We start from the raw sequence: 21,278 nt of genomic DNA on the forward strand, positions 1-21,278 counted from the left end.
ACTGGAACACATGAGAACATTGTCTTAGGATTATGTAAGAGATGGTTTTAGGGGGCAAGAAACAAGCTCTTTCCAAACAGTGACACGTTGATGTAAATGGATGCAAAACCGGTACTCTCTCTTCGATTGTAAATACTGTGAGGGCTTGTTAGACTCTAGCAATGACTGCAGGTGAAATCACTGCTGAATTTGGTGCATCTTTGAATTATTCTAATAATAATAATAATTTTTTTTCAAATATTCCATCCCAAATTCTAGTAGTCAAAGATGCACCTCCATATTAAGAACCACCATCCTACTACCATCTAAGACTCAACAGGACTAGGCCCAAGGGCAAATTGAAACAGGAGGGGCGGTCTTTAGGGTGTTATTCCCTCTTACTGCTGCAAGCTTCTTGCCTACCATTGCTGGTTTTATCTTAATGCAGAAAACGTAACTGCTCTATAGTTCTTTCTCCCAGGGTTAGTTGTTCCAAGGTATAGTTCAGCTAATCTATTTAACTGGTTCATGCTAACATGCAAATGGAAGTTGTCCCTCCCCTCCAGTCAATGTACATTTTCATGGTGGTCTCAGAAGACCTCACCTCTCTAGTGCCTGAGGGGACAGAAGACAGACACATGAAGAAAGCTTGGTGGGAGAGAGACTTACACACAGGCGTGGTCTTGGGACCATCTTGTTCTACGCTGTCACACTGGTCTTCCCCTACACAAGTGGTGCTCATTGCTACGATGTGCCTCATGGGCTGGCTGATTGAAAGACTTTCCTGGCTGACAGTGAAGGTCCAAGGGTGTTTTCCGAAGCGGTGTCCTTTAGCATAGTGTTCAGGAAGGTTGTCCTGGGAAAGTGCTTGGTGTAGCCATGATTCACACCATAACTCCCTTTCCACAAGAGAGCCAGAAGCTGAACCAGGTGGCTTTCCTCCCCCGAAATCAGGAGGCTGGGAAATGTATCACATACCTGTGTTGGCTGGAAAGTTTAAGCTGTATGTTTTCTATGTATCTCATTTGTTCTTCATTTCTTTTCTCCTCTGTCTTCTTTTGGATTTATTGAGCATTTTTTAATGCTTCCATTTTATTTCCACTATTAGCTGTAGGTATCTCTTTTTTTAAAGGGAACTTTATTTTTATTTATTTATTTCTGGCTGCATTGGGTCTTTCTTGCTGCACCGGCTTTCTTTAGTTGCGGTGAGCGGGGGCTACTCTTTGTAGCGGTGCACAGGCTTATCATTGCAGTGGCTTCTCTTGTTGTGGAGCACGAGCTCTAGGCACGCGGGCTTCAGTAGTTGTGGCACACGGGCTTAGTTGCTCTGCGGCATGTGGGATCTTCCCGGACCTGGGCTTGAACCTGTGTCCCCTGCATTGGCAGGTGGATTCTTAACCACTGTGCCACCAGGGAAGCCCTGTATGTATCTCTTAAACAATTTTTTTTTTTTTTTTTTTTTTTTTTTTGCGGTATGCGGGCCTCTCACTGTTGTGGCCTCTCCCGTTGCGGAGCACAGGCTCCGCACAGGCTCAGCGGCCATGGCTCACGGGCCCAGCCGCTCCGCGGCATGTGGGATCTTCCCGGACCAGGGCACGAACCCGTGTCTCCTGCATCGGCAGGCGGATTCTCAACCACTGCGCCACCAGGGAAGCCCTCTTAAACAATTTTTTTCTGGTGGCTGCTCTCTATGGTTTACAATGTACATCTTCAACCTTATCACAGTCTACCTTCAAATAATTTTATAGTTTTATGTCAGTTCACATATAGTGAAAGAAACTTACAGAAGTGCCTTCCATTCCCTCCCTCCTGGGCTATTGTCAAATATTTTACTCTGACATATGCTATAAACTGAAGATACATTGCAATTATTTTTGCATTAATCAATGATCTTTTAAAGAGATTTAAAAGCAAGAATATCTTCTTTTCTATTTAGCCTACTATTTATCATTTCTGGTGCTCTTTATTCCTTTGTGTAGATCCAAATTTCCATCACCTTCCGCCTTTAACATTTCTTCTAGTGCAGGTCTCCTGGCAACAAATTCTTTTGGCTTTTCTTTGTCTGAAAAAGCATTTATTTTGCTTTTGTTTCTGAAAGATATTTTCATAGGGTATGGAAATCAGGTTTTATTTTCAGTAAAGTGTTGTTCCACTCTCTCTAAATTGCAAAGTTTCGGACAGGAAGAATGCTGTCATTCGTATCTTTGCTCCTCTGAATATTATGACTTTTCCTCTGCCCACTTTTAAGATTTTAATTTTTATCACTAGTTTTCAGCAATTTGATTATGATGTGCCCTGATGTGTTTTTCTTTAGGTTTATTCTTCTTGGAGTTTATTGGGCTTCTTTTTTTGTTTTTTTTCTTCTTTCCCTTTTCTGCTGTACGCGGGCCTCTCACCGCTGTGGCCCCTCCCATTGCGGAGCACAGGCTCCGGACGCGCAGGCTCAGCGGCCATGGCTCACTGGCCCAGCCGCTCCTCAGCATGTGGGATCTTCCCGGACCGGGGCATGAACCCGCATCCCCTGCATCGGCAGGCGGGCTCTCAACCACTGCGCCACCAGGGAAGCCCTATTGAGCTTCTTATATCTGTGAATTGATAGCTTTCATCAATTTGGGGAATATTTCAGCCATTATTTTTTCAAAAATTTTTTCTACCTCCCCTCCTCTCCTGGGACTCAGATTTACTAGATATTGTCTCACAGGTAACTGAAGCTTTTTTTTTTTCCCCTAATCCTTTTTTTTTTTTTTGACAGTTTGTATTGCAATGTTTTCAATTCCTTGATCTTTTCATCCGCATTATCTGATTTGATCTTAATCCCATGCAGTATATTTTTCATTTCAAACATTATATTTTTCACCTCTAGGAGTTTCAGTTGGACCTTTTTTGTATCTTTCATTTCTCCCTTCATTGTCTTTACGTTTTCTTCTACCTTCCTCAGCATGTGGAGTATGTTTTCATTTTCTTGTCTGCTAAATTCCATCGTCTCTGTCATTTCTAGGGCAGTTTCTACAGATTGATTTTTCTCCTGGTTATGGGTAATATTTTCTTATTTTTATGCATATTTGTCAAGCTTTGCTTGGTTGCAGGATAATGTGAATTTTACATTTTTGGGCACTGGGTTTTATTGTAATCCTTTAAATGGTGCTCCAGGTGGTTCTGACACACAGCTTACTTACAGTCAGTTTGATTTCTGCACAGTGTGCTATAGTCCTGTTAGGTGGGTGCTATGCAGCAGTGAGTCTAGGGCTGATCAGGTCCCACTACTCTGACAATGTCCTTCTGAGGACCCTACTTGATGCCCTGTGTATTATGAGGTCTTTCCACTCTGGTTAGTGGGAACAGAATTCCATGAGCTCCAGGAATTTTGGGGGGCTCTTGATGCCCATTGCTGTGTGTGTTCCCCTCACATCCCTCCTCTCCCAGCTTCGGGTCATTTTCTTTCACACGTGTTTTCTCTCAGCCAAAGACTCGATCTTCAGATCTTCAGAGCTCTCTCTCTCTGGGCAGGTCCCTCCTCTCTGATGCTGCCTCTCAAACTCTAGCTATCTTAGCTTCCCTGAACTCTAACCTCTCAATTCAGTGGAACTACCAGGCTCTGTTTGGGTTCCCGTCCTCACACTGCAGCCTAGAAACTGCCTCCAGCTAGTAAGGTGAAGCAATCATAGGACTGGCCTTGTTTTTCTCCCCCTTCTCTCAGGGACAACAGTCCTGTGCTGACTATTGTCCAAAGTCTGAAAACCACTATGTCATAGTTTGTCCAGATTTTTAGTTGTTTAAGGTAAGAGAGTATACCTCTGGAGCCACTATTACTCCATCATGGCCAGAAGCAGAACTTCTCTCAATGAATATTTAATTATATAACATATGACATTTTACATCATGGTGTTTTTGCTTAACAGTAGATATTGGTCATTAAAAAAATTTTGTTGGGCTTCCCTGGTGGCACAGTGGTTGAGAGTCTGCCTGCTGATGCAGGGGACATGGGTTTGTGCCCCGGTCCGGGAAGATCCCACATGCCGTGGAGTGGCTGGGCCTGTGAGCCATGGCCGCTGAGCCTGTGCGTCCAGAGCCTGTGCTCCACAACGGGAGAGGCCACAACAGTGAGAGGCCCGTGTATCAAAAACAAAAAAAAATTGTTGCATAATTGTGGTAAACATTTTTTTAACAATTTATTTATTTTATTTATTTTTGGCTGTATTGGGTCTTCGTTGCTGTCTGCGGGCTTTCTCTAGTTGTGGCAAGTGGAGGCTACCCTTCGTTGGTGTGCGCAGGCTTCTCTTATTGTGGAGCACGGGTTCTAGGCACATAGCCTTCAGTAGTTGCAGCACGCAGGCTCAGTAGCTGTGGCACACGGACTTAGTTGCTCCACGGCATGGGGGATCTTCCCGGATCAGGACTTGAACCCGTGTCCCCTGCATTGGCAGGTGGATTTTTAACCACTGCACCACCAGGGAAGCCCTGGTAAACATTATTTTAAACTGTGTATACATTCATTCACTTACCAAACAGCCACTGATTGAGTGACTCCTACACTCCAGCTCTGGATAAAGCAGATAAGATTGCCACTCTCCCAAAGCTTTTATGCTAGAGGAAAGAAGATAGGTAAAAGATAATAAACCATAGTGTGATAAGAGCTAGAAAACAGGGTGATATGTTAGAGAATGACAAGGGCAGCTCCTGAAGATGGGTGTTTAGGGAAGTCCTCTTGGGAGGAAGGATGCGGGATCCAAGTCCTGAGTCATTTTAGGGGCAGCCGTGTGCAGAGTGTTACAGGCCGAGGGAAGGGAAGTGCACGAGCCCCAGGAAAGTAGCAAGCCTGTTGCATTGGAGGAACAGAGAGGAGAACAGTTTGATTAGAGCATAGTGAGCAAGGGGGGAGAGTGGTACCAAATGAACTCAGGGAGGTAGATGGCAGGGGGCAGACTTTATGGGGCAAAGAATGCCGTGCAAATGCATAATTTATTTACCTAATTATATCATTACATGCTTATTGACTTCCTTGTTCCTGTCCTGTGAAACTTTAGATTTTTGCATTTTACAGCGTTTTATCATAAACAACACGGCAATTAAAACCTTTTTCTTTTTTTCTCTGTACTTAGAATTATTTCAATATGGCAGAATTTAAAGACTAATTAAAGAGTCGGGGGTAGGTAGCAGAGACGGATGGTGCGTTTGGGGTCCCTTTTACAGTCAGGGGTCTCTGTTATCAGCTGTTGCAGGTGCTGCTGACACCTCACACCTTGGACAACGGGACCCACCTCCCCATGTGCCTGGGAATGACACCCCTCCAAGCGTACAGCCAGTGGCTGACTGACGTGTGGATACAAAAGCACCCACCTCCTTTCCTCAATGCAGGACAACTCTGTGGTGCCATTTACACTCTAGAGCTCCTGGAAGGACCAGGTGGAGGCCATGATTCTTCTGAAGTCACATTCCTGCTTAGCTTTCCCCTTCCTTACTCTGGTCCCCTCCTTCCCTCAGATTTCTCTGAAACACTCCCCCAAAGAGTCACCTGTACAGGAATCCCCACATCAGGCTCTCGCTCTAGGGAACCCAACCAGAGACAGGATATGAGCTTTTTGAAGATTCCTGATTTAGTAACTCCTTGGTAAGAATCCATTTTTAGAAACACTATGTCCGCTGAAGACAATTTGAAATGTACCCCGTTCCCACAAAGGGTAGGAAGCACTGGAAGGTAGCAGATAGGTAGTTGAAGGATAACTAAAAGTCCTGAGGTGAAGAACTAATGGTATTGACAGCTTCATGTGGAATGAGGATTAAGATTCCACTGGATTTGGATGAGTTAGGAACACAAGTCTGTGAAGACTTAGGGATAGCCAGACTCAACCTTCAACACCAGTAGGCCATTTGAGAACATCAGGTGAACTTGTTTCTTCTCTCAGCGACACTGAGAGCCTGCAGGTTACCTCACTGGTCCCAAAGCACATCTCCTATTTTCCTCCAAGAGTCTGTCATTTGATCCCAGAGGCCCTGTGGCTTTAAGATAAGAGGACAAGAGAACAGAAACACTACAGCCAGGGGTGGAAGCAGTGGTCAAAAAAAAGAAGGGGACAAATTGAGAGATGAGAAAGAGGGTTCAGAATAGAAGAGGAAAACTTAGGGTATCCTGACACTTTATTTTTTAATTTATTTTATTTTTTTTGCAGTACGCGGGCCTCTCACTGCTGTGGCCTCTCCCGTTGCGGAGCACAGGCTCCGGACGCGCAGGCTCCGGACGCGCAGGCTCAGCGGCCATGGCTCACGGGCCCAGCCGCTCCGCGGCACGTGGGATCCTCCCGGACCGGGGCACGAACCCGCGTCCCCTGCGTTGGCAGGCGGACTCTCAACCACTGCGCCACCAGGGAAGCCCAATCCTGACACTTTAATCATGATTCTTTTTTCCTCTCTTCTACAGGAGAAGGTAGTCACATGGGAAAGCTGAAGATCAGCAGTGACTCTCACATACACACACATATACACACTCACCCTGCTACTCTTCCCCAGGTCCCCATCTCCCTATCCTTTGTGGAGAGGATCTTAGATAAGGGAGCCCTGGCAGAGGGTTTGGAAGTACCCTCTTTTTTCTTTTTTTAACATCTTTATTGGATTATAATTGCTTTACAGTGGTGTGTTAGTTTCTGCTTTATAACAAAGTGAATCAGCTATACATATACATATGTTCCCATATCTCTTCCCTCTTGCATCTCCCTCCCTCCCACCCTCCCTATCCCACCCCTCTAGGTGGTCACAAAGCACCAAGATGATCTCCCTGTGCTATGCGGCTGCTTCCCACTAGCTATCTATTTTACGTTTGGTAGTGTATATATGTCCATGCCACTCTCTCACTTTGTCACAGCTTACCCTTCCCCCTCCCCATATCCTCAAGTCCATTCTCTAGTAGGTCTGTGTCTGGAAGTATCCTCTTACTGAGAGTCTGGGCAGATTCCAACCTGGCTTCCAAAGTAGATGGTAATTCTACTGCTAATTGTTTCTGAAGATGCTGATAACTGAAGAGTCTGAGATCTAGAATCATTAACAAATCTGACCAAATGTCAGGAAAATGAGAAAAGACTACGTGCCAGAAGGCAGTTGGTCTTACTCTGGATTCTTGTCCTATCTCTACCCACATCAGAATGAGAATAGCAATGATTAAGTACACATCTGAATATACCCCTTACATGCTGAACACACAGAGTCCTTCAGACTCTAAGGTGGCATGTCCCTGGAGCTGCATTTCCAAGACTGTGGATGGTCTCACTGAGCCAGTCAGGATGATGGTAAAAACTAAGACTTGTACAGGAATTTACAGCTTCCAAAATACTTTCATAAATATTATATTTAGCTGCCACTCATCTGTAAGATAGCTACTCTTATTATTGTTGTTGTTTTAACTTTTTCATGATGAGTACCTTGAGATGAGTACATTGAGAGTCAGAGCAATTAAATAACTTGCCCATGATCCCATAGCCAACAAGAAGCAATTCTTTTCTATAATACTGAGTCTAAATCCTGTACAGTTCTTACTCTATTTGCCTGCCTTGTCCCCTTCTCTGCTCACTGGAGTCTTCTTACATCTTGCTGTTCAGGGCTAAGAGTTCTAAGATCCTAGAAATGGCAATAAGGAGTTGGCTGTCCACGGGATCCTGAAAGCCTACCCTCTCTCTCTCAAGAGGATCTTCCCACACATGCTGGAAGAAGGGCATGATAGCTCATTCTTTTTTATTTTAAGGTATAGCTCCCAACTTCCTGAACTTAAGAAGAAATTCTTTTTCTGCCTGATTTGCACCTCTGTTGCTCCCAAGATGGCAGGCCTCTTCACATCAATGGGAAGATGGCAAGATGTATGAACCTATCCCTGCAAGTGTAATCACTGCCTCCCCTGGGCATACAGGAAGTGAGTATGGGTATCTCCGGCCACTGTAAATGTTGAGCACATTGTTTTGTAACCTGCTCCACTGGCTCCCCTTTACTCCCCCACCTGCAGAGCTGCCTATCTAACTAATCTGGGCTGATGGAATGCCATTTCTTTTGCTCCTTACCCTAAATGAAGTATCATTAGGAAGGTAAAGGCTCTGCCTAAAACAAATCACCTAACATATTCCAGAGACAAATTAAAATTATTTAAATTATTTTTTTAGATAATGTGTCCCGTCGTATTATCCAAACCATTGCTGCTTTCCCTAGCAAGAATAATTGAGAATTGACACAAAAAGAAACTCACCTGAAGCCAGGGCTTAAGCTGACTTGCAGAACAGGTGTAAAGCCTGCCATGGAAGGAAGTCTACAGTGATAGCATTTGGGAGAATTTATCATCCTGAGGGACATGGTGGTAGTAATTTCAGCATTTGCAAGCTGTGACTCACAGCAGAGCATGCTACGTGGTAGGGATAGACGTAGCTCTGGATGGGATGACTTTCCCAGGTGAACTCACCCAGCAGGCCTGGGAAGCTCCATAATCTCATCAGGGCGTGATTACCATTGCCAGTGAGCAAAAACGCCCTGCTGAGATTCCCAGGCTGGGACTTGTGGGCACAAGACTCCTCGAGAAAAGGATATAGAAGAGCCTCTAGACCAGAGGCCCCTTCCCCAGCTCACAGAAACTGAGGCGGCTTAGTCAGGGAGGGAGGGGCAGGGATGGAGGAGGGCTGCTGGTTGGCCCACCCATTAGAGCAGTGTGCCTGCCATTCCTTGGCACCAGAAGCAGGCTAAACAGCCATGCCCGTGCCTGCAGGTCTGTTGGCTAACCTAAGAGGTCCCTTGAGGGTGATTAGAGCTAGAAGATTCTGCTTCTCTGTCAGCAACACTGAGCACAGATTCTGGAGGCAACCAGGCAGAGATACAAGGAAAAGAAGTGGTGGTTCCTCTAGGAACTGCTGTGGTAATGTGGGGAGAGTTCTGGGCCAAATGCCAAAGACCAGGAGATTTAGGAACAGGCTATGGAGGTGATCAGTGAACTAGAGTTCCTCCCATTCCTAACATTCTGTGATTCCAGTTTATGGGAGCAGACTGGATAAACATATGTCGAAAGTATACAAATGCTAAGCTCCAGGAAGTGTAGCGGTGGAGTCAAGACTTTCTGCCTTGAGCATGATCTTTATAGACCAGTGACAGCGGGGCTGAAGACGGGACACCGTGGACAGAGGGCGTGAGAAAAGATAGGTGATTCTAGCTGAAATATTAGAGAGAGTTGGTGATAGAACAGATTGGAAGGGGAAAACTCTATAAAAAGAACTTTTTTTTTTTTTTTTTTTTTTTTAACTCGAGGCTGAAAAATCTCTTTTCTCCTGGGGAGAGAGATTCTGCTATTGCTTCAGCCAAGATGTGAATTTCCTGAAGGAGGAGATGACTCAGGTATTCCTCATGGAAAGGTGGCTGCTGGTGAGAGAGGGGTGGGTGCAGGGGATTCAGGGCTTATTTAGGCCTTGCCCTTAGTGATTCAGGCAGCCCAGGTCCCTGCCTTCTGTGGGTGAAAATCCTGAGATAGGTCCTCCCATGCAGACACGCAGGCGGTTGCCATGTGGATGGTCTGAGAAGCTTCTGCGACTGCTTAGTAAATGTCCCGAGGGAAAATCTTTTGGCGGTTAAGCTAGGGAAGGGGACAGGTATGATGTTCTAAAGCTAAGCAGATTCATGCTGGGCCAGGAGGGTGTTCTAGAAAAGGGAATTTCTAATCGGCTTCACCGAGGAAGGGGAGCTGTCTTCTGTCTCATGCGGGATCTGCAAATGTATCTGTGTATACTTACCTCACCTGCAGCGGTGGTACTGTTACCAGCTCCAGTCCTTGGATTCTTTAATCAGTGTTAACTGATAAGAGGCCAGATGAGAAATTCAGGCAAGGCTTTACTGGGACTCCTGCTGCAGCGGGAGGGAGAGAAAACAAGTAACAGGTTCCTTTACCCGCTCCTGAGGAGGGGCCAGCTGATCCCTTAAATGGGGTGAGAGTGGGGGCAGATTGGTGGGTTGGGCCGGAGGGATGGCTTTTGTGGTCTGCCACCCGCTTGGTGGTATTGTGCGCACGGATCGTGCGCAGTACCCTGCTTTTGCTCCCGGCACCTCAGAAGTGGCAGTTGGTTTGTGGACTTTTTGTATCTTGTTGTTCATAATTGCCCGGACTGCTCGTGCACGCAGTTGTTTTTAGTCTCTTATTGTTTCTTTGTATTCTGTTGCTTGAGGAGACATTTGTCCAGGTGCAAGCACTGCAGCAAAAGGTCCCAGGTCCCAGCCTATCTCAGTACAGCTTTGAAGCATTCAGGTTGATTGAATCTCCTTTGACAGATCAGAGTGAGCTGAGGGGGTTTACTGAGCTCCTACTGCCCGAGGAGGCTGCGTAGTATGTGGGAAAGCCCCTGGGTTGCCAGAAAGATCTGGGTTCACGTCCTGCTTGGGCCACTTATTAGTTGTGTCTTCTTGAATATGTTGCTTGACCTCTCTGATTCCACAGAGTCCTTAATTATAAAATGGGGACAATCATTCCACAGGGTTGGACTGAGAATTAAATGCGATAATATACAGCACTGGGACAAAAGTAGCTCCAGTTATTTCACTTCTGTGAGTGTCAGAAACACAGTGGGAGGGTAGGACCTGAGATGAAGGTGATTAAAGTGATGGATGAACAGGTGTGCCCAACTTGGGGCCTTAACTGTGCTTTCCTCTAATGCAGTGCTATGTGGAGGGGAACCAAACCAACCTGAACCCAGGGTGCCTTACTAAGATGGCGGGCCCTCACTCCAGAGACTTCTCCACATAGAACCTGTGACAGGCCCAGGACACATGAGCCACGCAACCTATGCCTCAGCCCTCCCTTCGGCAAACAGGATCACACTGCGAACTCCCACTAAGCCCAGGCTCTCTGCCTCTGCCTGGACAACACAACATAAACACAGCATTAAGGCCCAGAGGCGGTGCCGTGGTCCTGTCTATGGTATGTCTCCTTGGCTTTAACGATATGGGCCGTGAAATGAAAAATAATTTCAAAAGGGAAAATATTAGTTAAGATCATGTGAACAAACTTCCAGTAGACAGACTTTCCTTTTTCTTCTTCTTACTTTTCAGTCCTATTTGTGTGTTCTTGTATGAGACTATGTCTGCCAGGGCTTAAATATGTCAAGCAAGAAAGAGGAATAAGTTCTGGGTTCCAGCTCCAGCTCTTATTAACTGAGAGAGACCTTGGGCTAATCCTTTAATCTTTTTGAGCCTCAATGATCTCATCTGTAAAACGGGGAGACTACTGCCTCTCTTAAACTGTTGTGGTTAGGATCAAATAAAACAATGAGTGTAAAAGCCCTTAATGAACTGAGGGCAAAAGTGATACAAATGGAAGCTCGTTTTTGCATGTCGAATGTTCATTGATTGTCCGCTTGAAGCGTAATTACTGGGTTGACTTCCTAGGCTATCTAATGATATTTTGGCAGACACCTGAGCCTGCCCTTTTGCCTCTGCTCGTTCAGTCCCTACCTCAGCCTCACCCCTCCATCAGGTCAAAAGAACTGAGACACTGTTGACCCATCGTGCCTGGGGCAGGTTGGATGTTCCTGAATGGTCATTAAGGACTCTTAGGAACAGAGGTGATGTGACAACTTGCTGGTGTGAGTGTGGAGAGCCTTTCTGTGTTTGCCTTGCGAACCCTCTCAAGGCTCATGTTGCCCCAGCCTTTCTCTCAACAAGGGCAACAAAAGAAAAGTGGAAAGGTTCACGGGACACAGGGAATGGGATGCTGACTGCCACGGCCTCCAAGTTTCCCGACCCACAAACTCTCCATCAAACACTTGAATACGCAAGAAAGAAATGATAGCTTCTCAGGTTCTCTCTCTTTACTTTTCTCCTCATGCACTCCCCTCTCAAACACTGCAAAGCTTATAGAGAACAGGGCTATAGCTACACAGCCTGAAAGCCAAAGAAAGGGTGCAACTCCCAACCATTCTGCGTGAATGGGAGTTTACTCTCTCTTGTTCATCTTGCTTTGAGCATAAACTATCTTGTCCTATCGATTTTTTCATTAAAAAATTAAAACCATTTTTGAACTATAAAACAATACATACTCGTTGTAGAAAATGTAGAAAATAAAGGAAGAGATAAAGAAGAAAAAAGAATTACCCATAATTCCACCATTACTAACATCTTGAGTGTCTTTCCTTTCAGTGTTTTCTCAGCCACAGAATGCGGGTGGTGTGTGTACAGTTTTGTGTACTTTTTCACTTAATGTTATGACATGAAAAATTTCCCATGATGCTAAAATTCTCAGAAAACAGGATTTCAATGGCTGAGTAAGGTCTATCATACAGATGAATCACAAATTATTTAGCCGTTTCCCTATTGTTCAACAGAGGCTGTTTTAATTTTTTCCATTAAAAATAACACTGCTATTAATATCCCTGTACATGTGTCCATGTCTCTGATTATTTCCTTAATATAAATTGCTAGAAATAGAACCACTGTGTCAAAAGAGTAAGAATGTTTCTTAAAGTTTTGATCTATGCTGCCAAACTGCCCTCAAGAAAATATGTACCAATTTACCCTACCAGTAAGAGTGCATAACAGTACTCATTTCCCCACACCCCCAACAAAGCTGCATGTTATCTCCATTTTAATCCTTGCTATTTTAATAAGTGAAAACTGATTTGCTTTATTTATTTATTTAATTTATTATTTTTTTTGCAGTTCGCGGGCCTCTCACTGTTGTGGCCTCTCCCACTGCGGAGCACAGGCTCCGGACGCGCAGGCTCAGCGGCTATGGCTCACGGGCCCAGCCGCTCCGCGGCATGTGGGATCCTCCCGGATCGGGGCACGAACCCGTGTCCCCTGCATCGGCAGGCGGACTCTCAACCACTGCGCCACCAGGGAAGCCCTGCTTTATTTATTTTTATGTAGCAATCCTACCTTATCATTCCAGCCATGACACTCATTTGTATGTTTGCTACCTGTTTATTTTGTATGCCCTGCCTACCTCCAAACAGAATCTGAAGTCGTGCCAACTAGGTAATAAGCCCTTAAAAATTTCCCAGTAATTTTCCCTCTTTGTAGCTTCTATGACTGGCACAGTGGTCTTCACATATTCAATATTTGATACATGTTTACAGGTGAACCATATAGAGATGTTCACTAGCAGAATCTTCTCTCTTTTTGCTATGTGTATGGCCCCATTATGTCCTTTTCTCTCAATTTTCATTGCTCTTACATTTAATCTTTGTTTTACACAATCTTAAATGCATATAATTATTTAGTGGTTTTTAGGAGAAAAAACAAAATATAAATAAACAAAAAAACCCCTCTGTCTCCTCAACTGGATTGTCAGTCACTTGAGGGCAGGAGATACATGCCTTTTATTTATCTTAGAAGAAATGAGCATAGCATCAAGCACACATGGACATTTAATTTTTCATACATTAATTCACTTATTTAACAAGCATTATTGAGCATCTGTTAATATGTCAGGCACTGCACTCAGTGTTGAAGAAACTAGCTCCCAGTCTGATAGAAGGAGTGGGGTATGGTGGCATACAGGATGCTATGAAAGCATTAAGGAGGAACCTTAAACCCAGATTGGAGGAATCGAGGAGGGCTTCCTGAAGGAGATGGTGGCTGACAGGAGCTGGCCGATAAACAATATGGCTGAGGGGATGGGTGTTTCAGGAAGAGAAAGCAGCACATGTGAAGTTATAGTCTACAAAGAAAGTACGATGTTTCGAGGAATTTACTACTGACTTAACATATCCAGAACTTAGAGAGGGACAGAGAAAATGCAGGAAATGAGGCTGGAGAGTTGGGCAAATGTACAATGAAGATGAAATTGACCAGTTTGCGGCTTCACCAGTCAGTGTGTATAGTGGCAATCCCACTGGCATCAATACCCAGTTCTCACATGCTCTGTATCCCGCCAGCTTGACTTAAAGGTAGCCAAGATCCTTGGAAGAAATCAAAGTTATTTTCAGCGTCTTTCCCATCAAGTATTTAGTGGACTCTGGGGATTATTTCCATGTTCCAATGAAACAATCTAGGTTATCATTTACTACAAAGTCTAGCCAGGCTGGAATTCTGCAGTCCCAAGCCTTAGTGCTTCAACAAGGATGCCAACGCAAAGCTGGAACAAATACCTAGCAGTTTATGGAGGCCCATAATGTGGAAATCAGAGCATCACTGATGCATCTGAAGACCAGAGATTATTGCCACTGGTCTAGCAAAGTGTGAAGGAAAATGCTCTTGCCAGTACAGTTCAAATAAGGGTTCTGTGAAGGCTGCTCAACTTCACAGAAATAGCTCTTTAAATGTCCACACAAGGCCCTTCCTTCTAGGAGCCACATGTGCTGCCAAAGCAGCTAGGGGAAGCAAGTTCCAGTGTTAGCCTCCACGGTGAACCCAGAACACCGTTCCCCTTGGGCACTCTGGCCCAAATGCTAGATTGATTCAAGAGGCCAGATGCCTTCTTCTCTATGATGACTGAGTTCTCAGGGCCCCCACTACCTATAATCATGCCTCCCTCAGGGCCAACCCAGTCCATCAGGTACCTGAATCCAACCAGGAATAAGGTTCAGACTCTCTCTCATAAGTTGTACTGTTCAACTTCTGTGTAAATCAGTGGGTGTAAATGGATACACAGAGGGAAGGCAGTTGCCCAGCCATTCTTATCAAAAGCATCTGAATACCATCTCCTGCCCAGACAACACACCTGGCTTTGTTAAAGTACACAGACTTTATTCTGCAGGCAAAGAGGATCCAACAAAGTTATCTATAGTATATTAGTATACCAATTGCACTATACTAATTAATGATTAATATCCACAATATGTACAGAGCTCTCAGAAACTGGTTAGGAAAGACAAACCTGGTAGAAATGGGTAAATGATATGAATATGCGATTCACAGAAGAGAAAATCTAAATGTCCAGTAATGTACTTAAAATATGCTAATGAGAATTAAAGCAATAATGTAACTTTACTTTATACCCTTCAGATTGGTAAACATTAAGAATGATAACACCTACTGCTGGTGAAAGTGAAGAAGAAATACTTGACATTGCTTGATGAAATGTGAATTGCTACAAACTTTTTGGCAATCAGGCAAAGACTATAAAAATTTAACACATATGCCCTTCATCCCAGCAATGCCATTGCTGGTAATCTACTCTATAGAAGCATAGTTAACCCTTGAACAATATGGGTTTGAAGTTTGTGGATCCACTTATATGTGGGGTTTTTTTTCCACAGTAAATACTGTGGTAGTAAACGATCTACAGTTGGTTGAATCCACGGATACGGGAGAACCGCGTATATAGAAGAACTACATATATGGAAAAAAAACATAAGTTATATGCAGATTTTGGACTGTATGGAGAACTGCTGTCCCTAATCCCCGTGTTGTTCAAGGGTCAGCTGTAAAAGCAGGGCACAAATGATACATATACAAAGGTGTTTATTGCTGCATTGTTTGTGGTTGGCAAAACACTGAAAACAAAGTGAATGCCCACCATTAGGGCATTGAATCCCACCATTAGGGGGTTGAATAAATTATGATGTACACATGCCATGGGGAATTGTTTAGCCATTTAAAAATATAAGTTAGATCTATACTAACTGACTTAGAGGGATTTCCATGAAGTGTGATTAAGTGGGAAAAGCTATATGCAAAGGTGTATATGTACTCAGATCCAATTTTTAGAAAACGAAGACATCTACTGCTAGCAAAACAACAACACTAAAATCTTGTGGGTGGGTGTGTAATTTTCCTGCCCTGTCTTGCAGATAGGAGTGACCAATGAGATATAAGTGGAAGTTCTGGATGGAGGGTTTGCTGAAGTTCTTTTTTACTCCTGGTCTTCCCCTTTTCTTATCTGAAATAAGGATGTGTGATAGCTGGCACTTTTACAGTCATTTTATGGCTTTGAAGATATGACAGTGTGAAAGATTACAAGGCAGACAGTTGGAAGGAATGGCTCCCTGATCACTTTGTGGAGCCCTGGACTTTGTACATATGAGAATAAAACCTCAAGTGATTAAATATCTGTAGTTTGGTCACTATAATGAGGAGCCAAACGCCATTATGATTATATGAGCATGAAGAAAAGGTATGAAAGTATACATACCAAGTTCTTAGCATTGATTACTCAGGGTGTGGGTGCAGAGAGTACAGAAAGAGAGAGGAAGGTACAAAGAAAGTATTTAAATAAAAGGTGCCCTTTATTCAAAGCAAAACAGTATTATGATATAATTCCATTTGTTTCCAATCATATATTCAACTCTTTCCAGGCCCTCTTTGTTCCTACTTAAAATTATTCCTCTCTCAGGGCCTGTAATATCTGAATCCCAGTGAGGGACAAGGTTTACACCCTTTTATCATATGATTGATCAACATAAAAAGGTGGCTGAAAGGATGATCATCAAAACATTAATGGAGGAATGGGGATAATCTCAGGGTAGGGTGATTTCAGGTGATCATTTCTTTCTTCCTAATATTTGTATGATTGTTTTAATTTTTATATTGATCTTGTATTATTTATATAGTCAGGAAAAAAACCCAACAGTGCTATTTTCACTGTGGGACAACAAAAATAAAGCAAAGGTTGAAGTGAGGCAAGATTGGAGGCAAGATCAACTATGAGGGCATTTTAATAATCCAGTTAAGAAATGATGATGGATTGAAGACAATTGGAGATGGAGAAATGTAGAAAGATTTGAAAAATAGTAAGGAGGTAGAATCAAGTAAGCTGTGACAAAGTGAGAGAGTGGCATGGGCATATATACACTACCAAACGTAGGGTGGATAGCTAGTGGGAAGCAGCCGCATAGCACAGGGAGATCAGCTTGGTGCTTTGTGACCACCTAGAGGGGTAGGATAGGGAGGGTGGGAGGGAGGGAGATGCAAGAGGGAAGAGATATGGGAACATATGTATATGTATAACTGATTCACTTTGTTGTAAAGTAGAAACTAACACACCATTGTAAAGCAATTATACTCCAATAAAGATGTAAAAAAAAAAAAAAGTATAGTTGATTTACAAAAAAAACACCAAATAGGATATAGTGATTGATTGGAAGAAGAGAAGGCAAGATCTCTAGTTTAAATGACTGGATGGAGAGGTGTGCCATTCCCGGAAATGAGGAACAAAGGAGGAAAAGCAACTGAGTGGAGGACATGTAACATCTTCAAAATACTGATGCCTAAACTCAGTATCTGGATCACAATCTCTAGGCACATATTGCAGGTGATTCCAAGGCACAGCCAGGGCCGAGAAACACTGGTAAAGACCCCAACAGAGGGCTGAGGACCAGAGGACCAGGAAGTTTGAGACTAAGAAAACATGGTCAGAGAAGAAGGAGGAAAGCAAAGAGGAATATGTCCTGGAAGTCAACTAGAGGAGGACGTTTCTGATACTTAGCACTGTGCTCAGTGCATCACTGGTGCTCAATAAATATTACTGACTAAATGACAGAAGGAAGGGACAATGGTGTCAAATATTGCTAAGGACTCCAGAAAGAGAAGAGTTGTAAAGTGTCCGTTGGAGTTAGCATCAAAGAGGTTACCTTTCACTCTTGTGGGGTTGGTTTGTGTTGTTGAGTAGTGAGGAGTGAGAGCAAAAGGGCCATGGGTTGACAACTGAATGGATGGTGACACACCATTATATCAAAAATCTTGGTTATGCCTCAGAAATCACATTTCTAAAACATATTTTATGATATTGAAAAATGCTCAGTGTACCTATAATATATGATTTTGATTAGAAGCATGAAGAGATGATGTTCTGGAGCTAGACTTCCTGTGACTCAATATAGTCTAAGCCAGAGACTCAATTGATGTGCAACTGTGGGTTAGTCCTTCACTGGATCATGGTAAGCCTGGACACAGGAAACACCCAAGAAAATGTCAGCTATTAAATGTTAGACATAGATATATACACATGGAAATCTGAAAATGAGTGGCAAGATTATAAAATTCTTTCCTATATAGTTTTGTACAAATATTCTGTAATAAACACATACTAGTTTTATAATTAGAGAAACATGTAAAATAATATTTAAAAACAACAAAAAAATTTTGCTGTTAAAGGAAAGATAGGGCTTCCCTGGTGGCGCAGTGGTTGAGAGTCCGCCTGCCGATGCGGGAGACACGGGTTCGTGCCCTGGTCCGGGAGGATCCCACATGCCGCGGAGCGACTAGGCCCGTGAGCCATGGCCGCTGGGCCTGCGCATCCGGAGCCTGTGCTCCGCAACGGGAGAGGCCACGGCAGTGAGAGGCCCGCATACCTCAAAAAAAAAGGAAAGATAAAGAAAAGGCAATAGCTAAAGGATGTAGGATTGATGTTTCACGTGCTCATGACATTTGCCTTTTCATGGCTTTTGGGAAAGAGCCTGAAAGGGGTTGAGCGTGGTAACTGTGGCAACAATGTTTCTGAGAGGGAGAGGGAAGTGAGTATGAGAGCAGTTGGAGGACTTAGCCTTAGACAGGACATGTCCTTCTGTGACTGGGGAGGAAAGAAATGGTGAGTAGGTATAAATGCAATAATTTGTAGGTGCAGAGAGACACAGGAGATGGAAGAAGTTCTTGACTGATAGTCTTCGTGTCTATTACTGAAGCCAGCAAGGCTGTCTTCCGAGAGGGGAGATTTTGAATAGCCATCATAGGGAATGAAGAAGGAAACTGACACACGGAGACATCCAAGCGCCTGGCTTTGGTTGGAGACGTGACCCTGCCATGGCCCTGACCTGTGTCACCTCCAGTGTAGCAGATGTACCCACTGTTCTGTCACACAGTTTTGGCATACTTACGGCTTGTTCTGGATTTGTCTCTCAGAACCCCATGGCTTCTAGGTTCAGGAACTTGCAAAAGCTCCATCTGTGCCTTTTCTCTTTGATAACTGTGCTATCTTATCATGAAAGAGTCATTTTAGGACAGGGGTTTGCCTTGGAATCTGACTTCCTGATGATTTTTGATTGGAGGCCAGTATTATATTCAGTCTGTGTATGAGCATTCATGTGCTTCCTTCACTTCTACTATTAAGGATTTAATTTACTGGAGGGGAAGCACCTGTAATCGCTGTTTGGAAAAATGTCTGCTGAATGGCAATCCGCCCAGATGTGACCCACTTGACAATAAAAGTTCTAATGGAATCAGGTCTCACTGTAGCCCAGTTTACGTATAGATATAATCAGACATTTGGCTAACTAGCTGGAAATGACTGGGCCCTCCAGAATGCTTAATCCCCCCATACATATTCCCTAATTTTATCAGAATCTCCGATGTTTCCACGCCTCCGTTTTCTACCAATTCAGCATACCTCCTGGCATATTTTCCTTCTACATCCTGCCTGAAATTCATGGCATATCCTCTGCCATTCTTAGCATCCAAGCTCCCTGATTTTCCTGTCACATCTTCTTTATAGTTCATCACCCTTGGATTAATATAGCCATTTCCTCTTCTTCTATGTCAGGCCTACTGAGCCCTTCAATCAGGGCCTAGGTTTTCGCTCCAGTATGATGAGAAGGGATTAAAGGGGTAGGATTCACCCTTGATGTCACTGGTGGGAATCAGTGACTACAGGACTGAGGACTGGCCCCAGAGTAGCCAGGACATTGGTTACATGCAGGGAATTGAGCAAATATGTTATATATTGAGGATAATGAAAGCCATTCATTGTTAATGAAAAGAGTTACAAATATGAAAAGGGGAAGGCTAAGATAAACCCTGTGATATTGAATTGGGATTGGAGATATTGGTGAGAACTCATGGTTTTTAGTAGATAAACATGGAAATAGATGAGCATGGGTGTATATATATGTGTGTGTGTGTGTGTATGTATGTATACATTTCCTAGCTCTGTCCACTGAGAGGACAGGGGCCTAGAAGTAATAAATGACACTCCAGGAGCAATGAGCACACTGAATACCCAGATCCTGGTTTATGAATATCACCTTCCACTAAAAGGAATCAAGCTTCCTTGGAGAAATGGCTAATTTGGGGGCCAGGGCAGGGAAGTATGAGTCTAGAGCCTGTTACCAAAAGTAACAAAGTGCTCAGAGAATGATGGGGACATACCAAGAGGACATAGGAGATAACTTGAAGAGATAACTTCTGGTCATATGTGTGGACAATTTGAAGATCAAAAAAATAATAGTAGTAATAGATTATAAGTCATTGAATAAAATAGAAATCCATGAGTCTACACAACTGACTTTAACCAAAAATTAACAATTTGTGGGGCTTATAAAGTATGTAGAAATAATTAAGTGTATTACAATAGCACAAGAGCCAGAAAGGGGTAAGTATATTATTGTATGTTTCTTACCGTATACATGAAGTGATATAATATTATTTCAAGATATACCTGTGATAAGTTAAAATGCGTATTATAATTCATAGAACAGTCACTAAAATAAACAAAAGTCTCATGAGAAATAGCTAAAATGTCAATAGAGAAGATAAAATAGAACACTAAAAACTTTTTTCTACTTTACACAAAAGGAAGCAGGAAGGGAGTTTTAAAGAAAAAGGAACAGAAAACAGATTGGGTAAATTGAAAATAATAGCAAGAGGGTTGACTTAGAGGCCAGCTCTGTCAATAATTACACTAAATGTAAATAGTCTAAACACTAAAATTAAAAGGCAGGCTGGATAAATAGAATGGTCTAGGAAGGCTTCACTACGAAGGTGACAACTAAGCAAATACTTGAAGGAGAGGAGGGAACAAGACATGCAGATGAATCAGAGTGTTCCAGACAGAAAGAAGAGCATATACAAGACTGATTTGGTCTATTTTAAAAACAGAGAGCTGATTAGCAGACACTTCTCAGAGATGAAGCTGTCTGGATTCTCAATGACTGAAACGTCCAGGAATATTCTTAGGATTATATATTAGTAAATTATTATGGCCTCAGAGCTTTGCAGGAATATCGCTTAGAACATGACTAGTTCTGATTCTCAATTATGCCTTTTCTGAGCTCATATGTTCTCTACGCTCTAGCTCAAGCCCCGATACTCTACCACAAAGTTTATAGTGATAATGATCACAGAGTCATGGAATTAGGGATTGGAAGGTATCTCTCAAAGGTCATCTTGCTCCAACCTCACATCTGTGGTATGGCTGACAGATGAGTCAGTCACATCCAATGGAAATGATTTCACACCTCCCAGGGCCAACTCCTCATCTCATGGAAACCTCTACTAGAAAGCTCTTCCTTCTGTGGGGCACAAACCTGCCTCACTGCAGCTGAATTTTTTCTGCATCTAAGCAACTGTGATGAATGTCTTACCACATGTAGTGAATGAAACAGAAAGTGCAAGAGTTTCAAATTGACCATAAGTTTCTTGGCTTT

The sequence above is a fragment of the Kogia breviceps genome, chromosome 1 (genome assembly GCF_026419965.1).
Source record: "Kogia breviceps isolate mKogBre1 chromosome 1, mKogBre1 haplotype 1, whole genome shotgun sequence".
NCBI lineage: Eukaryota > Metazoa > Chordata > Mammalia > Artiodactyla > Physeteridae > Kogia > Kogia breviceps.